This window comes from Cibotium barometz, chromosome 42 (genome assembly GCF_041138505.1).
Source record: "Cibotium barometz isolate CiBa-2024 chromosome 42, ASM4113850v1, whole genome shotgun sequence".
Classification (NCBI taxonomy): Eukaryota; Viridiplantae; Streptophyta; class Polypodiopsida; order Cyatheales; family Cibotiaceae; genus Cibotium; species Cibotium barometz.
This window is the reverse complement of record NC_141087.1, coordinates 16,256,685-16,279,782: the sequence shown is the minus strand read 5'-3', so window position 1 is coordinate 16,279,782 and position 23,098 is coordinate 16,256,685. Positions and strand designations below refer to the sequence as shown.

Here is a 23,098-nt window from a genome sequence, read left to right as displayed (position 1 = left end):
ATGGAGAAAGAAAGAAAGAAAGAAAGAAAAGAAAAGAAAGAAAGATTAAGCATCTACTAAGGACCCAACGGGGCCTGTGAGACCAAAGTGATACAATAATGTCCATGGCATATCTCATCATGGAATGAAAAATAAAATAGAAACAAAGCAAAACTCTCTCATTGGAGTGATACAAAACTGTCCATGGAAATCTCATCATGGAATACCACGAACATGAAACATGAGAGGAGCATCAGCCCCCAATGGATGGTATACCAGAGCTAATGAGTATAGCCTCTGTCACCAACCTGGACATTTCCCAGTATGAAAGGGATCTGGTGAACTCCAGGATGTCTAAATATTTGGAAAGTACAAGCTTTGGGAATGGGGGATTATCCTAGAATACAAAGAACCACACTCCTAAAATTTAGGAGAGTTGCTATTTTTGGCCCGACTTCGATGGAAATTCTGTTCGCGTCATTACATCTGGAATTGAGTAGATACCAAGAGTTGGCAAAGTGCCTATGATAGAATGTCTACCAGTTGGGATATTTTTAGAGATAAAGTTTATGGAAGGACCCATCTCTTAGATTGGGACATGTGGCAAGAAAGTGAACCAAAGTGAGACAAGTGGCCTCACACTTGTTAGAAAGTGGATCAAAGTGAGACAAGTGGCCTCACACTTGTCACTTCAGCTATTGTGTGGCTCTCCACTTGTCATTGTAGCCTTCTCTTACCATTTTAGCTCATGGGAGGCCCAAATCTATAAATTGGAGCCCTCTCTCTTCATTAATGGAGGCTCTGTTGCTGCACACTAGCCTCTACCACCGTTACAGGCTAACCTAATGATGGCTACTCTCTTTCTCTCTCTCTTGAAGGCTGCCCATGAAGAATACTGGCTGTTGGGGATTGTTTTGGAGGCTTCCATCGCGAAGAAATACTGAAGGCAAGGGTATTTAATCATTTATTATGATTTCTAGCCATTGTACTTGTTGTACCAGTCCATGTACCAGCTTTTGTACTTGTTGTACCACCCATTGTACTGGATGTACCAACTTCTGTATTTGTTGTACCAACCACTGTACCTGTTGTACTAGTCACTGTACATGCTGTACCAACATTTGTACTTGCTGTACCGACTGTACCAGCCACCGTACCAACTGTATCAACCATTGTACCTACTGTACCAGCCACTATACCGACTGTACCAGCCATTGTACCTGCTGTACCAGCTGAATGGAGAGTTGTACTTGTACCAACTCTATTGCATGAAGACCCGTGGTTTTTGGGAAAGAATCAGTACCCACACGGAGGTATATGGATTATGTTGTTGGCTCGGCATTTCTACAGCCTATGTTCCGGCTCAGTTGCCTTGTGTTGGGCTGTGTTATGGCATTTGTATATGGATAATCCGGCATCTCCCGTGGGGAGAGTAAGGCCCTCAAAGCTTGTACATGATATTATTCTCCTTGGATAATAAAATACTCCAAGGGGGGGGGGGGGGGGGGTTCAGCCCATTCCGGCCTCTATGCGGTGTCACACGTGCAAGCTCCATTTTCAGCATTTGTGGATGTTTTGTCCAGCTTTTATGTTTTATGCAAAGTGATGATGGATATGTGTTAAGGCTGTGGCCATGTTTAAGTGTTTTAATATGCATTGATGGTATCAACAAGTGTGTCAAAGACCCTAGATCCCTAGGCACCCGCCACGAGTTACAACCTCCCTCAGCTACATCACGTGGAAAGGTAGCTCAATAGCGATCGACCATGTCTTGGATCTAGTGCTGATGAGAGGATTGTGGCCGACGTCTGAGGGGCCAGGGGCGTCAAGGAATGTGGAGGCCCGGTCCGAGGTAACTCTTGTCGCGTGAGGTGGGTCCAAAGCAGCCCGAGGTGGATTCACAGGATCCATTGTATGGGTGTCCTCCTCCTGGGTCTTGGTACCCGAGGCTTGCCCTAGAGTCCTCAAGACCACTAGCACTCGAGGGCCACCCTAAAGTATGGTATGTCTGCATGACCGATGCGATGGAGGTATGTGACTGTCTAGAAGAGTGCATCCAGTACCATCTCGGCTACAAAAAACTCTGGCTGGATAATCTGGTGTGGGACTAATGGATTGCTCTGGATCATAAGGAAGAACATCATGACCTAGGGCCTCTCACTACCAATCCTCATTAGATAAATCTGGCCCTAGAAAAATTATCCATACATCAAAGCTCGTGTGCCAAGGGTGTCAAAAAGCCAACCCTTCCTCCGGGGCTCCTGGAAATGTGCGTGGAAGCACTACCGCTCAAGGAAGCTCAAGGCTGGATATCCCTGTGTCACTCTAGCATGTGTTGCGAGAAGCATGGTGAAGCATGGGTCACTGAAAGTGACACCAAGGATCACCTCTATACGTGAAGCTCGCTAGATGTGAAGGGGCGAGAGGAATTGAAGACCATTACCAAGGTTAACAATGAGGTCCCGCTGAGTGCAAAAATCCTATAAGTCATCCAAATGTCTCTGAAGCTCCATCTGCATAAAGTAGTAGGCGGATCAATATGCCTGCCAGTATGGAACCAGTCCCGCCTAATCTGTCAATATGAAACTCAACATCTCATCAATGTAGAAGCCAAAAAGAGTGGGTGATAGAGGAGAGCCATATTTCACCCCAATAGTGATGGCAATCTCTTGCGATGTACCTGTTAGCAGTCATCTCCTATCTGTACCATATTACACTATAGGGAGGGAGGGCCAGTGTTGTGGGCGTGTCCGCCCGGTGTGAGTGTTTCTCCATTTTTTTCCATTGTCCATATTTTTCCCAGTTTTTTCCAGTCGTTGGGGTGTTGTCTTTTCCTTGTCGGCCTATAGGTTTGGCTGCTCAGGTGGGGCCCACTATTTTTTCTGCAGGCCAACTTGCTATGTCGCTGGCCGACTTGCTTTTTATGCTGAACAACTGGATTTTATCCCAGTCATGGGCTTTCTTGGGGCTGTCGGCTTGTTTTGCAATGGCCAACCAACAGCCCCAACCCATATATATTGTGGGCCTTGCCTCCCACTCAGTTTGTATTAGATATTGTGTATATAGTAGAGTTTATACAACACTTCTGTCTCCAGCATTTCTATGTTTCTGTTCTCTCAGTTGTTTGTCTCATTTCCGGTGCTCATTCCGACATGGTATCAGAGCCCAAGGTGGCTTGAAGCTTTGGAGACGGTGAGAGCATTCGGGACTGCTGCGTTTGGTGCTGATTGGAGTATTTTTGGGCTGTACAGGACATGGAGAAGAAGGTAGAAGGCGGCATCATTGCCAGACAGCCACCTTGCATTTAAGTGCAGCCTCCTCGTTCATTTTTTTTCCCACTCACCCTCCCTTCACAAGACCACGTGATTTGCTCAAGATGGCAGATTTGCTCGAGATGGCAGAGAAACATGTGAAGAACCCCACCCTCCCGACGTTCCCGGTGGACTCACAATTGGACGGGAACAACTATGGCATCTAGAAGGTAATGATGGAGTTTGTCTTGGAGTCTTATGATTTGGCTGATTTCATCATGTTTGGAGTTCCAAGCATAGTTGCATCCAAACTACGTTTGCATGTAATCCAAACGGTCCAAACATTTGAAACGTTCACTAACGTTTGGAAACGTAGTGAACGTGCACTTTTGATTTTTAGGTTAAAAAAACTAACGCAAGTCAACGTCGTTTTTTTTTCCGCTTTTCCTTACGTGCATGTGGCAGCCTCTGTGCGGCGCTCAAGTCTTCTCCTGCGGGCGTCTCTATGCGGCGCTCAACTCTCTCTCTCTCTCTCTCTCTCTCTCTCTCTCTCTCTCTCTCCCCCTCCCCCCGCATATACTCGTAGCATTAGCTTCCCACTCTCCCTAGTTGCTGCTTCCGGATGCTCCCTGTTGATGTATTGCAGGGCTAGATACTTACCTTCCGTTCTTTCTTTTCTTTTCTAGAGAGTGTATCAGATGTCACATGGTTGTAACTTTGGTCACATAGGTCACTTTGGCCTTTTGAAGACATTAATATAACATTTCATTTCTCCCTCCCGCAAAATTGAAGCTAAAGGTTGTATGGTATTAGTAAGTGCTTTAATGTTCATTGATGAATCTTCAAACTTCATATTTCAAAATTTTATAAGTAAACTATAAATTTTGTGTGTGTGTGTGTGTATATATATATATATATATCGAGGGCAGCGTTCACTATGTTTGGAATCTATTCAGCACGTTTTCCAAACGTATCGTTTACTACGTTTGGAACCACCTTGGTTCCAAGGCCAGAGTTGGACGTGGAGGAACTTTCACTATCCACTAACAAAGAGCGGGAGGCCTAGGCACAATTGTGCGATCGTGTCAATGCCCATGTTCGTTCTTTCATCTTCCTCAATTGCACATCCCAAGTAATCAACCATATCAAACACATGACGCTGGCTCGAGGGATTTGGCAGCACTTGGCCTCTTTGTACAAGAGAATTTCCTTGGAAATGCAAATGTGAGTGAATCCTACAAAGTCTTCGACGATGCGAGAGCACATCAACAAACTCCAAGCTCTTCAGCAAGAGGTTCTTCAAGCTGGGAAGGAGATATCATCAGAGGACATGGCCATCACCTTGTTTTCTCATCTATCCCCTGAGTACTCAGCTTTCTATTCTTCTTTGATCACAAGTGGGAGGCTCCGCACCATTACATGGGAGGAGCTTGTGCCAATGGTTTTGGACCAGGAAGAGCGGTTTCTGAACCCTCCACAAGGCAGAGGTTTCGAGGCTTTGACTAGTCAATGGTCAAAATAGGCTCATTTTTCACTGGATCATAGGGCATCAAGGCTACAGCATTTGAAACAGGCTTTGAATGGCTTGCAAATTGCTTCACCAAGTATTTTACATATTCATCAGATAGAGGCCTGCACTTGTATTGCAATGGTGCAAGATTGCAGTTTTCCACTGGAATCAAAGCAGTGAAATGAACACCAAACTTAAAATAATGCTCAACACTCACATAACCATCAAGGCCGCTCTTTGCGTTCTTTGCAATCTGACTATCTAGCTCTTTCTCAACAGGCTATATAATAGAATTGAGTAGAGCATTTGAGGCAGCATCAACAAAACAATTTGAAGTGCGCAACAACAACAACAAGAAGCACAAAGGGAAGTCTTCACGGTCGAAGTCTTCTAAGAAGAAGCCTCTCATCACTTGGTCCCTTCACTAGTCTTGATCAGTGTTTCACACACTGAGCAGAACCAAGGTGTGAACGGGAATTTTCCACAGAAGAAAGCTACAACATTTTACTAGCATGGTTTGGACCGAAAGAAGGCCATACAGCATGAGTAGCATGGATTTAATTCATCAAATTGACTTATATTTTTTTTAAGTCGGTGTGTTCACGTATCATTAATGATGGGCAAGACATTATTGTTTTTGGGCTTGGACAGGTGGACAAAAGGAGGCATCTAGATGAACCTTGGACATCAAGCCAAGAAAAGCATAAAAGCTGATATATTTGGACAAGTTCAGTTATTTTTGGGCTAAAACTTGGAGTACAAACCAAGAAAAGCTAAAAAGTTGATATTTTTGGGCAAGCTCAGCTATTTTGGGCAAAAGAGAAAAGTGTTGCAAATATAACAGCTTGACTCTATTAAAGAAGGGCTTGGGGCTGATTTGAGGGGGGGGGGGGGGGGGCGCATCACTCTGGAGCTCTCTCTCTCTCCTCAGCTGGCCAATTGCAAATTCTCTCTCCTCCGTTGGCCGATCGCAAATTTTCTCTCTCCTTTCTCTGGCCGTACAGCCGATTTCTGGGCTGCTTTCAGCTGGTCGACTCCTCCTAGGCCAGCCATAGAGCTGGTCGACTTCTTCCAGGGCAGCCAGATGGTTGGTCGATTCCTCCCAAAGCCTGTCACGGCTGGTTGACCTGTTTTTGGAGCTATTTAAGGACTGTTTGAGGGGCTGATCTGAGAACTCCTCTGGGGCTGATTTATGGCTCAGATTCGGGGCTGATTTGGCACGGAATTCAGGGCTGTTTTGGGCTCCGTACCGGTCTGTTTTTGTTAGCAGTCATCTCCTGTCTGTATATTTACACTAGGGCCTTTGTTGTGGGTGTGCCCGCCCGATTTAGGTGTTTTCTCATTTTTCCCCACTCTCCATATTTTTCCCTATTTTTACCAGGTGTGGGAGGCTGTCATGTGGCTCTTGGACTGATCTAGGTGATGGCCGACTGGTCCTGCTCCTCCTCGTCTCTCTCTGTAGCCGACTGACAGGAGCTGGCTGACTGGGATTTCTGCAGGTCGGGTGTCTTTTACATGCTGTGGGCTGTCCTTGCTACTGGCCGACTGGATCATAGGGGCCATATAAAATGGCCCCTTGCCCCCACACATCATGTATTCAGTTACCGGGATTTTCTTGTTTATATATAGCAGAGTTACACGCCTCCCTCTCTCCTCTATTATTGTGTTTTTCTGCAGTACACTTGCTCTTAAGTTTTTAGATTTTGTCTTCATCTCCGCTGCATATTCTCACATGGTATCAGAGCTCTAGGCTCTTGATAGATCTTGGGAACTGTGTGAGCAAGAGGGGGGCTGTTTAGCTGCTGATTGGTGGACTGTTTTGGACTGTTCGGGAAGAGGAGAAGCAAGAGGAAGGCAGGCTGAATTGCTGGACAGCCACTTGCAGGTTTAAGTTCTTCTTTTTTCCCACCCACCCACCCTTTTCAGTTACATGATACATCCCCGCAATGGCAAATTTACTTGAGATGGCTGAGAAGCATGTGAAGATCCCGACACTCCCCACGTTCCCAGTGGACCATCAGTTGGACGAGAACAACTACGGCATATGGAAAGTAATGATGGAATCTATTTTGGAGTCTCACGACCTTGCTGATTTCATTGTTGTTGGGGTTCCACGGCCGGAGTTAGAGGAAGGGGAGTTACCCTCGATTCGGAAGGAATGCGAGGCACAGGCACAATTATGGGATCGTGTCAATGCCAGGGTCCATTCTTTCATTTTCCTCAATTGCACACCGCAGGTAATCAATCATATCAAGCATATGACACTGGCCAAAGGTATATGGCAACATTTGGCCTCTCTCTATAACGGGGTATCGCCCATGAAGAGGATTTCCTTGGAAGTACCGATGCGGGTGATGAATCCTGCAAAGTCATCGGCGATGCGGGAGCACATTAACAAGCTGCAGGCTCTTCAACAGGAAGTTCTTCAGGCTGGGAAAGAGATATCATCGGAGGATATGGCCATCACGTTGCTGTCGCATTTGCCCTCTCGGTACTCAGCTTTCTACTCTTCTTTGATTACCAGTGGGAGGCTCAGCACCATCACATGGGAGGAGCTTGTGCCCATGGTCTTGGACCAGGAGGAAAGATTCACGAACCCTCCACAGGGCGGAGGTTCGGAGGCCTTAACTGGCCAACGGTCTAAAGGCCGGAATAACAACAAAAAGAGCAAAGGAAAGGCTTCATCGGAGAAGTCTTCTGAGAAGAAGCCTAACGCAGACCGAGAAAAACTGAAGGCCGAGAGGACCTGCAATGATTGTGGCAAGAAAGGCCACTATCGGAGGAAGTGTCCTAAGCGGACTGTGAAGAGTGCTGATTCTTCAGCTTCAGCTGCAAAGACTCCAGACTTTGTGCACTTAGAGATGATGGACTCAGATGCTTCATCTTCTTCGAGGGAGGAGGCAGTTGGCTTCACCGCAAAGGATACTCAGGAGTGGATTCTCGACAGCGGTGCTTCCAGGCACATGACTCCTTCCCGTGACTTCTTTTTTGATCTGAAACGGCAGTCAGGTCGCATTTTCATTGGCGACAATTCCACAATTCCGATACACAGTGAGGGCCGGATGAAGATTATTCCCGACGGCAAGGGGAGTAAGCATTCTTCGTACATGAGGTATGCAAGACTGGCTTCCGGGTGGAATTTAAGGAGCATTCAGTTGCTCTACGGAACCACGAGACTGGCCAGGTTGTTTGGGAAGGCGGCGTGGAGAATGGTATCTACAAACTCTCTGCACTCTCCTCTTTGACAAGTTCTCATGTTGGTGACTTGTGGCACTTTCAGTTTGGCCACTTAAATGTGGATGCGCTGCGGCGAGCTTTCCGGGACCACATGGTGGTTGGCTTGCCAAATGTTGGCAACAGGCAAGGACGTTGCAGTTCTTGCATACGTGGTAAGTAGCACAGGGAATCCTTTCCGAAGCAAGCTTCCAAGCGGGCTTCGACACCGTTGGAGTTGGTTCACACTGACTTGTGCGGACCTATGTAGACACCATCCTTGGGAAGATCTCTATATTTCATGCTGCTGCTTGACGATTGTTCCAGATTCACATGGGTCTATTTCCTTTCTCAGAAGGACCAAGCCTTTGCTCGGTTCAAGGAGTGGCATGTGATGGTGGAGAAAGAGTCTGGATTGTAGGTAAAGACTCTCCGGGCTGACAAAGGAGATGAATTCTCTTCAAATGCTTTCGTGAGATTTTGTGCAGATCATGGCATCAAGAGGGAACTAGCCAATACAATTTCGCCATCAGAGAATGGAGTGGTAGAACGCAAGAACAGGACTGTGGTGGAGATGGCGAGGACGATGCTGGAGCATCATGATCTTCCTCGTCCACTTTGGGAAGAGGCTGTGGCTACGGCTGTCCATATCCTCAACCGATCTCCGACGACTTCAACTCCCTTTGAGGCATACTTTGTGGTAGGAAACTTGATGTCTCCCATTTCCGTGTGTTTGGGAGCGATGTGTATGTACACATTCCGAAGAAGCAGAGGGGGAAGCTCGACTCCAAGTCCCAAAAGCTTATATTTGTGGGATATAACTCTCTTTCCAAGGGATACAGGTTGTTTGATCCAGAGAGGAATGAGATTGTTGTCAGCAAGGATGTGGTCTTTGATGAGCATGTTCCGGTCTCCACTGTTGATGAGCCGCCACTTCTTGGAGACCCAGAGGATTCTGATGATGATTCCCAGTCTATCGTTCCAGCTGGACAACCACAGTCAGTTCAAGAGGTTGAGCCCATAACTGGAGTTGAGCCCCCGCAAAAGCAGGAGGCTCCGCGTTCTGTTCAAGTACCCAGGTGGTTAGTGGACACCCTTCGGGAGTCAGGTGCCACGGAGCTTCCCTCCGAATGAACCACAAAGGACGGACCTCGAAGATCGCACAGAGTCCGTGACAAAAGTCATTCAGCGGAGCTTTTACAGATAAACTATGCTTTGATGTCTCGTATCATGCGGGACAGAGAGCCCACTTCCGTCAAGGAATCCTTTGAACAGGATACTTGGAGGAAAGCCATGCAGGTGAAACTGGATGCCATCGAGAAGAACAACACTTGGGAGTTGGTACCAAGGTCGTCAAAACGGTCAGTCATTGGTGTCAAATGGATCTTTAAGACCAAATATGCGTTAGATGGGTCGGTGGACAAACACAAAGCCAGACTCGTGGCTAAGGGTTATGCACAACGGCCAAGCATCGACTATGAGGATACCTTTGCACCAACGGCGAGGATGACCACGATTCGGACCGTTCTTGCCCTTGCTTCTTCTCAGGGGTGGCATGTGTATCAGATGGATGTCAAATCTATGTTCCTTAATGGTGACCTGCAAGAGGAGGTGTATGTTGAGCAGCCTCCAGGCTTTGTGGTTCCAGGATCAGAAGGGATGGTTTACAGGTTAAGGAAGGCCTTGTATGGTCTTTAACAGGCTCCCAGGGCTTGGAATCAGAAGATTGATTCTTTCTTTCTCCGGACTGGATTTCAAAGATCGGTTGCACATCCCAACCTGTATCTCTTTCGGGAACGCGGCATGGTTACGTTAATCATCCTTTATGTGGATGATCTCATTCTCACCGGCGGTCATATGGAGCACATTGGAGTGACGAAGGCTACCTTGTCAAAGGAGTTCGAGATGACCGACTTAGACTTACTCCACTTCTTCTTGGGATTGGAGATCTGCAGACCCAGAGGGGGTTTTTTGTCTCTCAGCAACGGTATGTTCATGAGTTGCTTGAGGCCTTTGGGATGGAGCACTGCAAGCCTATTACGTCACCGATGGACCCAATCTGCAAGTCGAGTGTCTTTTACATGCTGTCGATTGTCCTTGCTACTGGCCGACTGGATCATAGGGGCCATATAAAATGGCCCCTTGCCCCCACACATCATGTATTCAGTTACAGGGATTTTCTTGTGTACGTGAACTCATGGAAGGGCAGTTGCCCTGGTGAGTGAAGCCTCGTGGAAGGGGAAACCCTGGCGTGCATGTTCATTCATGGAAGGGTAGTAACCCTGGTGAGTGAATTCTTTCTGTGAACTCATGGAAGAGTCGAAACCCCGGTGAGTGATGACGTGAACTCATGGAAGGGCAATTGCCCTGGTGAGCGAAGCCTCATGGAAGGGGAAGTCCTGGCGAGCATGTTCAGTCATGGAAGGGTGGTAACCCTGGTGAGTGTCGCATGAACTCATGGAAGGGCTGTCATGTGCAAGAAATGCCATGACCATTCTTAGAGGCTAATCCAGAAGGGGCAGCCAAGAAAAACAGATAAAGGCTAGGACATGGAGCACAATGTGCAGTGGGGACTTGGAGATGACCTAAAGATGCTGTCGGCTGAGTACAAGAGCTGTCGGCTGAGGCGGCTACAGGTGCATCTTCATTTAGCGATTAGGTATCCAATCGGCTGGCTGACTGCTGGTCGGCCAGTTCCCCAAGGAGTCCAAAGGCCTATAAATAGGCAAAGATGCTCATCATTGTAGTCATTCAATTCTTTATGAGTTGGATCCTTAGGGTCCTTAGAGTAGGGCAGATTTTGGTGATGTTCACCCTTTTTACAAGGCAACCTAGGGCTGTGGACTGAGTACCGTTTTGTACCATATGAAATATACTAAATTTCCAGCATATCTCTCTCTCTACTCTCTCTTCATGACTGCGTTTTGCATCAGCATGTTTCCAATAGTGTTTAGGGTTGAAAGAAGACCCCCAGAGCTTCCGCGTGTTACAAGGGCAGTTGCCCTGGTGAGTGAAGCCTCGTGGAAGGGGAAACCCTGGCGAGCATGTATGGTTTCATGGAAGGGTTGTTGTCCTAGTTAACCATATGGCTTGGGCATGCGTATGGATCATAGGGGTATCTAGACTTGGGGCTTTAATGCCGAAGTTATGAAATATCATGGACTAGCAGTGCATTTGCTATACTTAAAGGAGATCTCAGTGGTATCAGGTTTATACAATTGCGGGCAATTGCTTTATTAGACAGAGGGATGTCATCATTTGGTCCCTTCACCATCCTTGATCAGTGTTTCACACACTGAGCAGAACCAAGGTGTGATCAGGGATTTCCCACAAAAGAAAGCTACAACATTTGACTGGCATGGTTTTGTTAGAAGTCATCTCCTGTCTTTATCAAACACCAAGGCCTCTAATGTGGGTGTGCCCACCCTTTGTAGGTGTTTTCTCATTTTTCCTTGCTCCCCGTATTTTTTTCCCTATTTTTACCACGTGTGGGAGGCAGTTTTCTGCACCCTGGCTGATCCAGATACTAGCCGACTGCTGGTTAGGAGGTTCTGGATGCTGGCCGATTGCCCCTTCTGGTCCCCGACCTCTCATGCATGCTGGCCGACTGTGTACAGCTGGCCGCTGTGTACAGTTGGCCGACTGGTGGATGAAGCTGGTCGTGGACATGTAGGCCAGGTCGACTGCCTTTTCAATAGGCCGACTACATGTATGGTATATGGCCCCATGGCCCCCACACCATTGTATCTTGTTTTCATTTCGGGATCTTGTGTATAGAGAAGAGTTACACGCCTATCTCTCTCCTTCTCGTCTATGTTGGGGTAAAGGCATTATGCCCACGACGAGAGGCCATTTTGCAAAGCGACGGGAGGCCATTTTGCAAAGCGACGACGAAGGAACGACGACAACAACGTCAACGACAGCGATAATGCCGACAAGTCTCTTTGTCTTCTGGAGGATGGCGAAGTCAGCCCTGCATCATCGGGCTGTCTGCCTCTAGACGGTGGCCTCAGCTTCGTTGCGAACGACCTCGACGTTGCCATATGGAACTCCAAGAAGACTCCCGACAGAAGAAAGAAGGGGAGAAAGGGTCGCCCTCGGAAAGCCAAAGACAAAGCACTGGAATGAGTTTTATCTCTCAGATTTGTCGCCGCCTAAAAGAACTGAAAGCTTTTCTTATCAAAGCAGCAATCCAAAGACTAGGAGTCGAAGTTGTTCGTGACCTGGTGCAAGAGAGCCCATAACCCGACGTCTTCTGCACTAATACAGCAACAGCATCATCAGCACGAAGCAGCAAATTTGACGCCCCCCCCCCTTTTTTTTCTGCAACAGAAATCAGCTGATTTCAAAAATTTGTACAAGGTATTTGCTTCAATTTTTTTTTTTGGATTTGCAATTGAGCAGGTACAATCATCAATTGAGCAGGTACAGGTGCCAAATTGCTCAAATTTTGAGCAAAATTAGAAAAATTGGGTGACATTGGTCACAATCAGGATCAATTTGCCGGAAATTGGATGTCGAAATTTGGGGCTTTTGATGTAATTGTGCAATTGGGCATTCATACATGCTGTATGATGTGAGCAATCTCACATTCAGGTCAAAATTGCAGGAAATTGAAGTGCAGATCAAGGGGCTTTTGTGCCGATTGGGTTGATTTGCATGCAAGCACTCGCATTTGATGCTTTGGGCAACGTGTTGATGCCTGACAAGCACTCAATGTGCCTGTAAATCAAGGGGCTTTTATGTACTGGATGTATATGTGGCCAAGGGAAAGCATTGTGAAGACTTTGGATGCCTTCATGTGCGTTAATGTACCATATATGATCAGAAATTGATCTTAAATCAAGGGGTTTTTCAAGATTTTATGCTTGTTGAGCTTGGCAAAGCAGCAGGCAAGAATTTTATGCCTTGAATCCTCAGAAATCAGCTTGCAGTGAAGGGGCTTTTGCCAAATTTCTGTTCAGGACTGTTGTATGCAGGTCGGGACTGTAAAAGTCTGATTTTCACTCATTTGGACAGCCAGGAGAGCATTTATTGCTGCTGTAATTGCTGGTACAGATTTGGTACAACTTTGTACAAGTTTTGGCATGGCTGCACATTGATTTGAGTGACCAAAAGGCTCAATTTCAGCTGCTGTACTTGCCGGTACAGATTTGGTACATCATTGGTGAGCACTTGGTACTGTTGTACAGTACTTCGGAAGGGGAACAGAGCACATTTAAGGTGCTGTCCTAAATCTGCAGCAACCAGATTTTGGTGATTTCATCACATACAGTGGGAGTAGAGTTGCATTCGTGCTTCCACAGTGGGAGATAAACTTTGGGAGAACAACTGTGAGCACTTTGTGTGCTTTTTTGGTGCAGTGTTTGCACATTTTGCACGGAGTCGGGCATTGACAGGTTGCATATTGCTATGGCAACCACAGGTGAGAGCTCTTCATTGCTTCACATCAAGAAGCTTGAAGGCTCACATAACTATGATATTTGGCAAACCCAATGCTATAATGTGTTGCTCCAGAAGAAGCAGCACAAGCCTATCAAAGAAAGGGGTGTAATGCCCGCTTCTCTTATTGCTGAAGAGTGGGAAGATATGGATGAGCTGGCAAGATCTACTATCATGTTGTCTGTGTCAGACTCTTTACTTTTCAGCATTCGTGAAGAGAAGACAGCTTGGGGAATGTGGCAAAGATTGCAGGACTTGTACGCCTTTAAAGTGCCTCAAGCAAAGTGTATTGGTTGAAAAAACTCATAGGTCTTCAAATGAAGGAAGGGGCGTCTATGGCAGCCCATCTAAATGAGTTTAATGGCATTGTCAGCCAAGTTATAAATCAAAAGTTGGCAATGGACAATGAGTTCAAAGCCACCTTTCTCTTATGCACTTTGCCAGAGAGTTGGGACACATTCAGGACAGCCACTAGCAATTCGAATGCTATGCTGTCATATGCAGATGTTGAGAGTGCTCTTCTTCAAGAAGAGATGAACAGGAAAAACAACTCTGTTGGAAAGTCCAATGCAATGAATGCACGTGGGAGATCCCAGCAAAGGGGTAGAAGCCAAGAATGGGGAAGGAGCAAGTCCCGCTCCAAAAAGGATTTGGAATGCCATTATTGTGGCAAGAAGGGACATATCAAAAAGCAATGCTACAAATGGAAAAATGATCAAAACGAGAAGGGCAAAGGAAAAGACAAAGACAAAGATGAAGCCAAAGATGTAAAGCCAAAGGGCAAAAGTGGAGTCAAGATTGAAGAAGTCAATGTGTCACATGCAGGTGACAGTGAGGATGAGGTCCTATTCACGTCTTCACTTGATGCCCATTCACTACTTGCAGGAGATGGACATGGTATGCACTCGTGGATCATTGATTCAGGTGCCTCCTTTCATGTCACATGTTGCAGAGACTTGTTTGTCAGGTATACTGCTGGCAATGAAGGAGTAGTTTATTTGGGTGACAACCATGCATGCAAGATTCTTGGCAGAGGTGATGTGAGGCTTGTGTTTTCACATGACTCACAGCTTATGCTCCATGATGTCAGGCATGTCCCTGAGATCAAGAAGAACCTGCTTTCTGCTGGACAGCTTGATGATGCTGATTATGTTACCACATTTGGTCGTGGAAAGTGGAAGATTAGTAAGGGCTCACTGGTTGTTGCCAGAGGCTCTAAGGTGGACACTCTTTATTTCATGCATGCAAGTGTTTGTCACCATGCTAATGTAAATGCAACCAAGCTGCCGGAAATCTCTATGTGGCATAGCCGGTTGGGACACATGAGTGTCAAAGGAATGGAGCAATTGTCTCGTTTTGGTTACTTGCCTTCTCTAAAGTTTTCAAGTTTTCAGTTTTGTGAGCATTGTATATATGGCAGGCAACTCCAGTGCCCCCACAAGAAAGCTCTTGGACAGAAAGATGCTCAGTTAGAGCTTGTGCATACAGATGTATGTGAGATGCCTCAGCTTTCTTTGGGAGGGGAAAAATACTTTGTGTCTTTTATTGATGATGCCACACGCAAGGTGTGGGTTTATCCTCTTCATTTGAAGAGTGATACATTCTCAGTGTTTCAGAAGTTTGTTGCTCATGTTGAGAATCAAACTGGCAAAACACTGAAGGCTTTGCGTTCCGACAATGGTGGAGAGTATATATCCAAACAGTTTCAGGACTTTTGTGATGCTGAAGGCATCAAGAGGGAGCTCTCTACTCCTTATGATCCTCCACAAAACGGGACAGCAGAGAGGATGAACAGGACCATTCAGGAGAAGGTCCGTTCTATGTTGTCACATGCTGCGTTACCTCATGGTTTTTGGGCTGAAGCTGTTATGACAGCCGTTCATCTTATAAACAAGTCACCTAACACGAGGCTTGGTGGGAAAGTGCCAGAGGAAGTATGGACAGGGAAGCGTCCGTCATACAAGCACTTGAGAGTGTTTGGCTGCGTTGCGTACGTGCACATACGCAGGGAAATGCGCACCAAACATGATCCTAAGTCTCACAAATGCATATTCCTAGGATATGGTGACAGAGATGAAATGGGGTATAGACTTTGGGATCCAGTGAATAGAAAGATTATACGCAGCAATGATGTCATTTTTGATGAAACATGCATGTATAAGGAGCCTGCAAGGCAACAGGAGCCTGGCAGAGTCATCTTTGATGATGATGGACATCATGGACAACAACCAAGGGCTGTAAATCAGCCATTACAGCAGCAAAACCAGCCCTTAAATGGTGCTGAAAATGGTCCAAATGGACAGCCAGAGATGGCAGAAGATATCCCTTTGGATATACCACAGTTACAGGAAATACCGGGCATGATATTTCAGCCTTATGGCATGCAACAGGAGCCACCAATAGGTGATATGCAGGCTGGACAGCAACCTGCAAATGATGGTCATTGGGTACGGAGGTCCACAAGACCCTCCAGAGCCCCTGACAAGTTTGTTCCAGGGGTTGACTACTCGATGCTCACTGACTGTGGGGAGCCCTCATGTTATAAGGAGGCTTTACAGAGGGCAGACAAGGCTCTTTGGGAGCGTGCCATGAAGTCAGAGATGGATTCTCTGCACAAAAATGGAACATGGAAGTTGGTGCATTTGCCTACAGGCAAGAAGGTTTTGCCATGCAAGTGGGTTTACAAGCTCAAAGTTGCACCGGATGCAAAGCCAAGATACAAAGCTAGGTTAGTGGCTAAGGGCTTCAAGCAGGAATATGGTGTGGACTTTGATGAGATCTTCTCTCCAATGGTCAAAATGACCACACTTAGAGCTGTATTAGCTTTGGTTGCTCATGATGATCTGGACTTGATTCAGATGGATGTGAAGACTGCATTTCTTCACGATGATCTCCATGAGGAGATATATATGCAACAGCCAGAGATGCAGTAAATGGGAAGGAGAAGCTTGTATGCAAGCTGAAAAAGAGTCTTTATGGGGTCAAACAGGCACCAAGAGAATGGTATCATAAATTTGATACATTCATGAAATCTCAGGATTTCAGGAGAAGTGACATAGATCATTTCAGGAGAAGTGACATAGATCATTGCTTATACACCAAGAAAGCTTTGGATTGCAGTCTATTGATCCTCATCTTGTATGTTGATGATATGTTGATTGCCGGGAAATCTCGTAAAGAGATGGATGCCTTGAAGAAGAGGCTGCATCAAACCTTTGATATGAAGGATTTGGGTGATGCAAATCACATTTTGGGTATGCGGATACTTCGGGACAAAAATCAGCATGTGTTGTATTTGTCTCAGAAGGAATACATCGGCAAAGTTTTACAGAGGTTCAATATGGATGGGGGGAAGAAGACTAGTACTCCTTTGCCTCCATATATGAAACTCAGTGCTATGGACAGCCCACAGTCGGATGGAGATAGGGCTGATATGGCCAAGATTCCGTATGCTTCAGCTTGTGGCAGTCTCATGTATGCCATGGTTGCTACTAGGCCGGACATTGCATTTGCAGTGGAAGTGGTTTCTAGATACATGGCCAAACCTGGCAAGAAGCATTGGGAAGCAGTGAAAGGTGTCACGAGATACCTGAAGGGCACATAGGATATGTGCATATGCTTTGGCAAACAGGATGCATTAGTGCATGGTTACACGGATTCGGATTATGCCGGTCATCCAGATAACCGGAAGTCTACTACCGGTTATGTGTTTACATTCACAGGAGGTGCTACGTCATGGATATCCAGGATGCAGAAGTGCACTACCTTATCTACCACAGAGGCTTGCAAGGAGGCATTATGGCTATCTCGGCTAGTGGTTGATTTGGGTTATACAGGGGATATTCCATTGTTGCATTGTGACAGTCAGAGTGCCATCCAGTTGGCAAAGAACCCTGTCTTTCATGCAAAGACGAAGCATGTGGATGTGAAGTATCACTTCATCAGAGAGGTGATAGAGAACAAGCAAATTCAGCTTGTTAAGATTCATACGGATGACAACCCGGCTGATCTGTTGACAAAGAGTTTGCCTCCGGAGCGGTTTGCTCATTGCAGACACTTGATGAGCATTGGATGAGGCCAGTTTCAGCCTTGATATGGCCTTGTATATTATCATGTACATGCTGATTTTTCTTTTCCTTTACTTAAGGACACTTTGCCTTTAAGTGGGAGGTTGTTGGGGTAAAGGCATTATGCCCACCCTTATAGTGTGTACAAGCCCATAAGTTATAGTACATAGTATACTTAGTACTTTTAATGTACTAAGTGCACTATGTGTACTAGTGCAATATACATAGGGGAGTCACACACTCATTCCGATGAGTTGACTTATCCCCACAACTCTCTCTCTCTCTCCCTTCCTCTCTGTGTATGTCTCCCACATGAAAACCTATCCCTAATTCTTTCTCCCATCAGTCTATTTTCTGCACTCTACTTGCTCTTGTGGTCTCAAATTTGGTTGCTCTTGTGGTCTCAAATTTGGTTATCATCTCCGCTGCGTATTTTGACAGGTTTGGCCTGAAAGATGGCCATACAGCATGAGCAACATGGGATTTTATTCATCAAAGTGACTTATAATATTTTTGAGTCGGTGTGTTCACATATCATTAATGATGGGCTGGACATATTATTGTTTTTGGGCTTCGACAAGTCGACAAAAGGAGGCGCCTAGATGAAACTTGGACATCAAGCCAGGAAAAGCATAAAAGCTAATATATTTGGACAAGTTCAGTTATTATTGGGCTAAAACTTGGAGTACAAGCCAAGGAAAGCATAAAGTTGGTATTTTTGGGCTAAAACTTGGGAGTACAAGCCAAGAAAAGCTAAAAAAGTTGATATTTTTGGGCAAGCTCAGCTATTTTGGGCAAAAAGAGAAAAGTGCTGCAAATATAGCAACTCGACTCTATTAAAGCAAGGCTTGAGGCTGATTTGAGGGGGGGTGCATCACTCTGGAGCTCTCTCTCTCTCTCTCTCAGCTGGCTGATTGCAAATTTTCTGCTCTGCTGGCCAACTGCAGATTTTCTCTCTCCTCTCTCTAGTTTTGGGCGTACAGCAGATTTCTGGGCTTCTTTCAGCTGGTCAACTCCTCCTAGGGCAACCATAGAGCTGGTCGACTTCTTCCAGGGCAGCCAGATGAATGGTCGATTCCTCCCAGAGCCTGTCAAGGCTGGTCGACCTGTTTTTGGAGCTGTTTATGGACTGTTTGAGGGCCTGATCTGAGAGCTCCTCTGGGGCTGATTTATGGCTCAGTTTTGGGGCTGATTTGGCACAGAATTCGGGGCTGTTTTGGGCTCTGTACTAGGCTGTTTATGGACAGTTTATGGGCTGATTATGGAACTGTTTTGATACAGTCTACGGAAGGCTTTTGGGTGCTGTGTTTTATCCTGGCTCTGGATAGATATCTAGGCAAGAGATTTGTGCTGATGCTTTGTGGAAAATCCCTTGGTATCTTGTAAAAGCTTCTGAGTGAATAAAGAAGTTCCTGCGGGGGGCCGGCCGTTCCAGCTCAGTGCGGTGTTATCGTATTATTTAAGGTTCTTCCGCTGTGTTGTGATGCTCTGTCTCTAGTATTTGAATTGTTGGTCTATTCTATTGTTGCTCCAGGTCCCCGCCCTGTTTGTGACAAAGCCCGACTCAGAGCATGATGCCTTGAAGTGTAACCATTGTGGCCAAAAGGGTCACTACTAGAGGAAATGTCCTCAACAGAGCACGAGAAAGGTGCAGATTCCTCAACTGCAACCGCGAAGACTCCAGCTTTTGTGCACTTGGAGATTATGGACACCAAGCCTCATCTTCTTCAAGCAGGGAGGCGGTTGATCTCACCGTTGGAGATACTCGGGAGTGGATTCTAGACAATGGTGCTTCTAGGCACACGACTCCTTTTCGAGAGTTGTTACAAGACCTTCAGAGGCAAACAAATCACATCGTTATTGGTAACAAGTCCCCTATCCCGATTCACAGTGACTCGTGAGGGCAGGTTGGAGATCGTTCCCAATGGCGAAGGGGGGAAGCATTCCTCCCGGTTTCTTTATGTCCCATCTCTTGGCTTTCATCTTTTGTCAGTGCATGAGGTTTGCAAGACTGGCATGCGGGTGGAGTTTGATGAGCATTCAGTTGCTATCCAGGACAAACTAGCAGGCCAGGTTGTTTGGGAAGGCGGAGTGGAGAATGGGATTTACAAACTCTCAGCACTCTCTTCTCTTACAGGTACTCAGCTCGGTGATTTGTGGCATTTTCGTTTTGGCCACTTGAATGTGGACACGCTGCGAGCGGGTTTTCCATGACTAGATGGTGGATGGCTTGCCAGATGTTGGCAATAGGCAAGGACATCGCAGTTCCTACATTCGTGGGAAGCAGCATAGGGAGTCTATTCCAAAGCAAGCTGCCAGGCGGGCTACGAAACCACTGGAGTAGGTTCACACTAACTTATGTGGGCCTTTGCAGACCCCATCTTTGGGAGGAGCCTTGTATTTCATGCTAATTGTGGATGATTGTAGCAGGTTCACATGGGTGTGCTTTCTACCACATAAGGACCAAGCCTTTGCTCGGTTCAAGGACTGATATGCTTTGGTGGAAAAGGAGTCCGGATTGCAGGTGAAGACTATTCACGCTAACAAAGGAGGGAGGTTCTCTTCCAATGCTTTTGTGCGGAGAATGGCATTAAGCGGGAGCTGTCCAAACTGGAAGGACCCATCTCTTAGATTGGGCCATGTGGCAAGAAAGTGGACCAAAGTGAGACAAGTGGCCTAACACTTGTTAGAAAAAGGATCAAAGTGAGACAAGTGGCCTCACACTTGTCACTTCAGCTATTGTGTGGCTCTCCACTTGTCATCATAACCTTCTCTAGCCATTTTAGCTCATGGGAGGCCCAAATCTATAAATTGGAGCCCTCTCTCTTCATTAAGGGAGGCTTTCTTGCTGCACACTAGCCTCTACCACCGTTGAAGGCTGCCCTAATGATGGCTACTCTCTTTCTCTCTCTCTTGAGAGCTGCCCATGAAGAATACCAACTGTTGGAATGCTCGCAGAAGCTCCACCCCGTCCCTGCTTGCGCGTCCTGCACACCTGCGCCCCCCGCCTTGTCCCCTCGCGCTTGCTCTTGCCCCCCCCCGCCTGCTGTCACTTCTGTGCCCCCCCTCCCACGCTGCTCTGCCCGCCGCCCATCCCCCTTTTTGCCCCCTCCGCCTGCTTCGTTGCTGCGCCCCCCTCCCTCGCTGCTGCGCCCCCTCCTCGCCTTCTCGCCTTCTCGCCCCCCCCCCTTCTTCGCGCCCACCTCACCTCTGCATCGCCCCGACCCCCCCCCTCCGCGAGCATTTCTCCTCCCCGCCCCTCTTTCGCGTAGTTGCCCCCCCCCCCCCCCCCCCCCCCCCCCCCCCCCCCCCCCCCCCGCCGGGCTTCTCCTTCGCCATCCCCCCCCCTCCCCTTTCGTGCTGATTTCCGCCCCCAGGGGTTTCTTTTTTCTCCGGCCTTCGTCTTCGGCCTCTCTGCGTGCAGCCCGTTGTCTTGCAGGATTTCCGCTTTCGCCTCGCCTACGCCTGAGCTTCAGACTCTGATGGAGACTCCTCCCGCCTCGCCTCAAAGGGACTCATCCACAGCCCCCTCGTCCGCCCCTGAGGACACCCGCATCAGGCTTTCTCTTTCGCTGGAAGAGGAAGCAAGCCTCACCGCAGAGGTGGAACGCCTTCAGGCTCATTCCACCATCTGCTGTATAGTCGGCACTCGCCCCAGCAGAGGGGAGATCCAGGATCTTCTCCAGGCCCGCCTTCTTGCAAATGTGGGCAAGATCCTGGACGTATAGCTACTGGGCCGTGGACATTATCAGATCGAGTTCGAGACCGCCCAGAGCGTGGCCAAGGTCCTTGCCATGAGTCTCCTTGACATTAGGGGTGCTCGGGCTTTCTTCAGACCTTGGCAGCATGGCTTTGACCCAGCAACGGCTGAGCAGGGAGAGCGCCTTTTTCATGTTACAGTTTGCTTCCTTGGGCTCCGCCCCGGGAGTATCTTCCGCTCCTCTCCCGACTAGGAGCATTGGTGGGCTCGATACTAGAGACTGGCCCCACAGCAGCTTCAGTGGTGGCCAGAGCAGCTCGGCTACCCTCCGTCAGAGTTTTGGTGTCTGATATCTCCTCCCTTCCTAAGGTCATTCAGCTACCTAGGATAGGGGGGGGATGGAGTGATCAGAGAGTGGAGTTCTCGGGGCTCCCGAACCAGTGCTTCATTTGCAGGCAGGTCGGTCATATGGCCAAGGCCTGCCCTCGCAGGAGATCGACCCTCACCACAGCAGCAGGCCCTTGATGGCCCGCCCATAGATGCGGCACGGCAGGCTGCCTCCGAGACACCTGCTCAGGCCACAGAGACCTCGGAGTGGCAGCCTGGACAGGGGCGCCGCCAAGGGAGACAACCACAGCAACACGCCCAGAGACCGCTGCAGCAGCAGCCACAGTCTCAGCCTCACTGGGTTCCCGTGAGGACTAGCTTTGCTCCCCTCCAGGAGGAGACCCCTGCGGCGATGACTGCGGACCAGCAGATGCCAGCACCCCCTCCTTCACCCCCCCCACCCCCGTCCCCGCCCACCGCCTCGCTTCCACCTTCGCCTCCTCCCGTCCCCGCTCCGGTTTCGGCAGCGGCTCCCTCTTCACCCCACTCACCCCCCCCCCTCCCCCCCTCCCCACCCGCCTCGCCTTCCCGGGAGACCCTGGCAGTCCCCTGGCGCTCACCCGCAGTCCGAAGGGCGCTGAGCACCGACCTCGCTCGAGCACCATAGAGGAGACCTAGCATGCCGATTCGGGCTTCACGGATATCATCTATCCGCAGTCGGCTGAGTCGCCTCGGTGTTAGACAGCGATCGGAGGCTTTTGATTACGCCTTCACTCGGCTTTTTGGAGCAGAGGGCCCCCATGAGCCAGCACCCATCCGAGTTCATGTAGTGATACCTCCGGCCCGCGGGGAGGAGGCACTTGCTTCAGCGGTGGCCTTCTCGTTCCCTCTATGTGGCCCTTGCGACCGGGAGTGGACTCTAGAGCTCGCTCTTAGCACTTTGAAGACTCAGGCAGTTGAGTTTTCTCATCATGTGAGCGATCTGGAGGTGAGATGTGATAGGCGGCTCTGGGAGTTGGCTCATTTTTTCTTGGATCCCGGGAGTGTGGATGCCTCAGGGATTCGTCATTTGGTCGTGCGTATAGTGGCAGACTTAGCACGCAACCCTGGATATGTATGTATACACGAGGTTGCTCTGTCACAGCGGGAGGCAGTCGCCATGGGCCACAGCCACTGGCGCCTGATCCGTGATTCTTGCAGTACACCGGGTGGGCAGATTCGCAGCCGCTCGGATGGGGACTACTCTCCATCCAAGCCGCTTGCGAAGGCCCGTCGTACGGCTGAGACAGCATCCACCTCAGCAGGTCATCCATGAGGATCATCTCATGGAATGTACAGGGCCTGGGCGGAGCACATTTTATACGCTATCATGGTTGCTTGAGGCAGTAGCTTCAGAGATTCCTGGTTGGTGGCAGCATTGACATTTTGATGATGCAGGAGCACCACTTGGGTGAGAGCAAGATCCGGAGATATGGTTCGCTGATGCCTGGTAGATGGGATACCTTTTGGTCTGCAGGGTTTGGTCCTTTGGGTGGACAGGGAGGAGTATGCATGGTCATTGCAGATGTATGGCGGCAGGCCATTGTGGATCGAGGGATCGTTGTGCCTG

At 48.1% G+C, this 23,098-nt stretch overlaps 1 protein-coding gene across 5 annotated transcripts in view; it reads right to left on the bottom strand.

The window, feature by feature from the left end:
- The window catches only part of LOC147614215 (B3 domain-containing protein Os07g0679700-like), a 93,008-nt gene that overhangs the window by 52,427 nt on the left and 17,483 nt on the right, over positions 1-23,098 (bottom strand). The window lies entirely within an intron of this gene.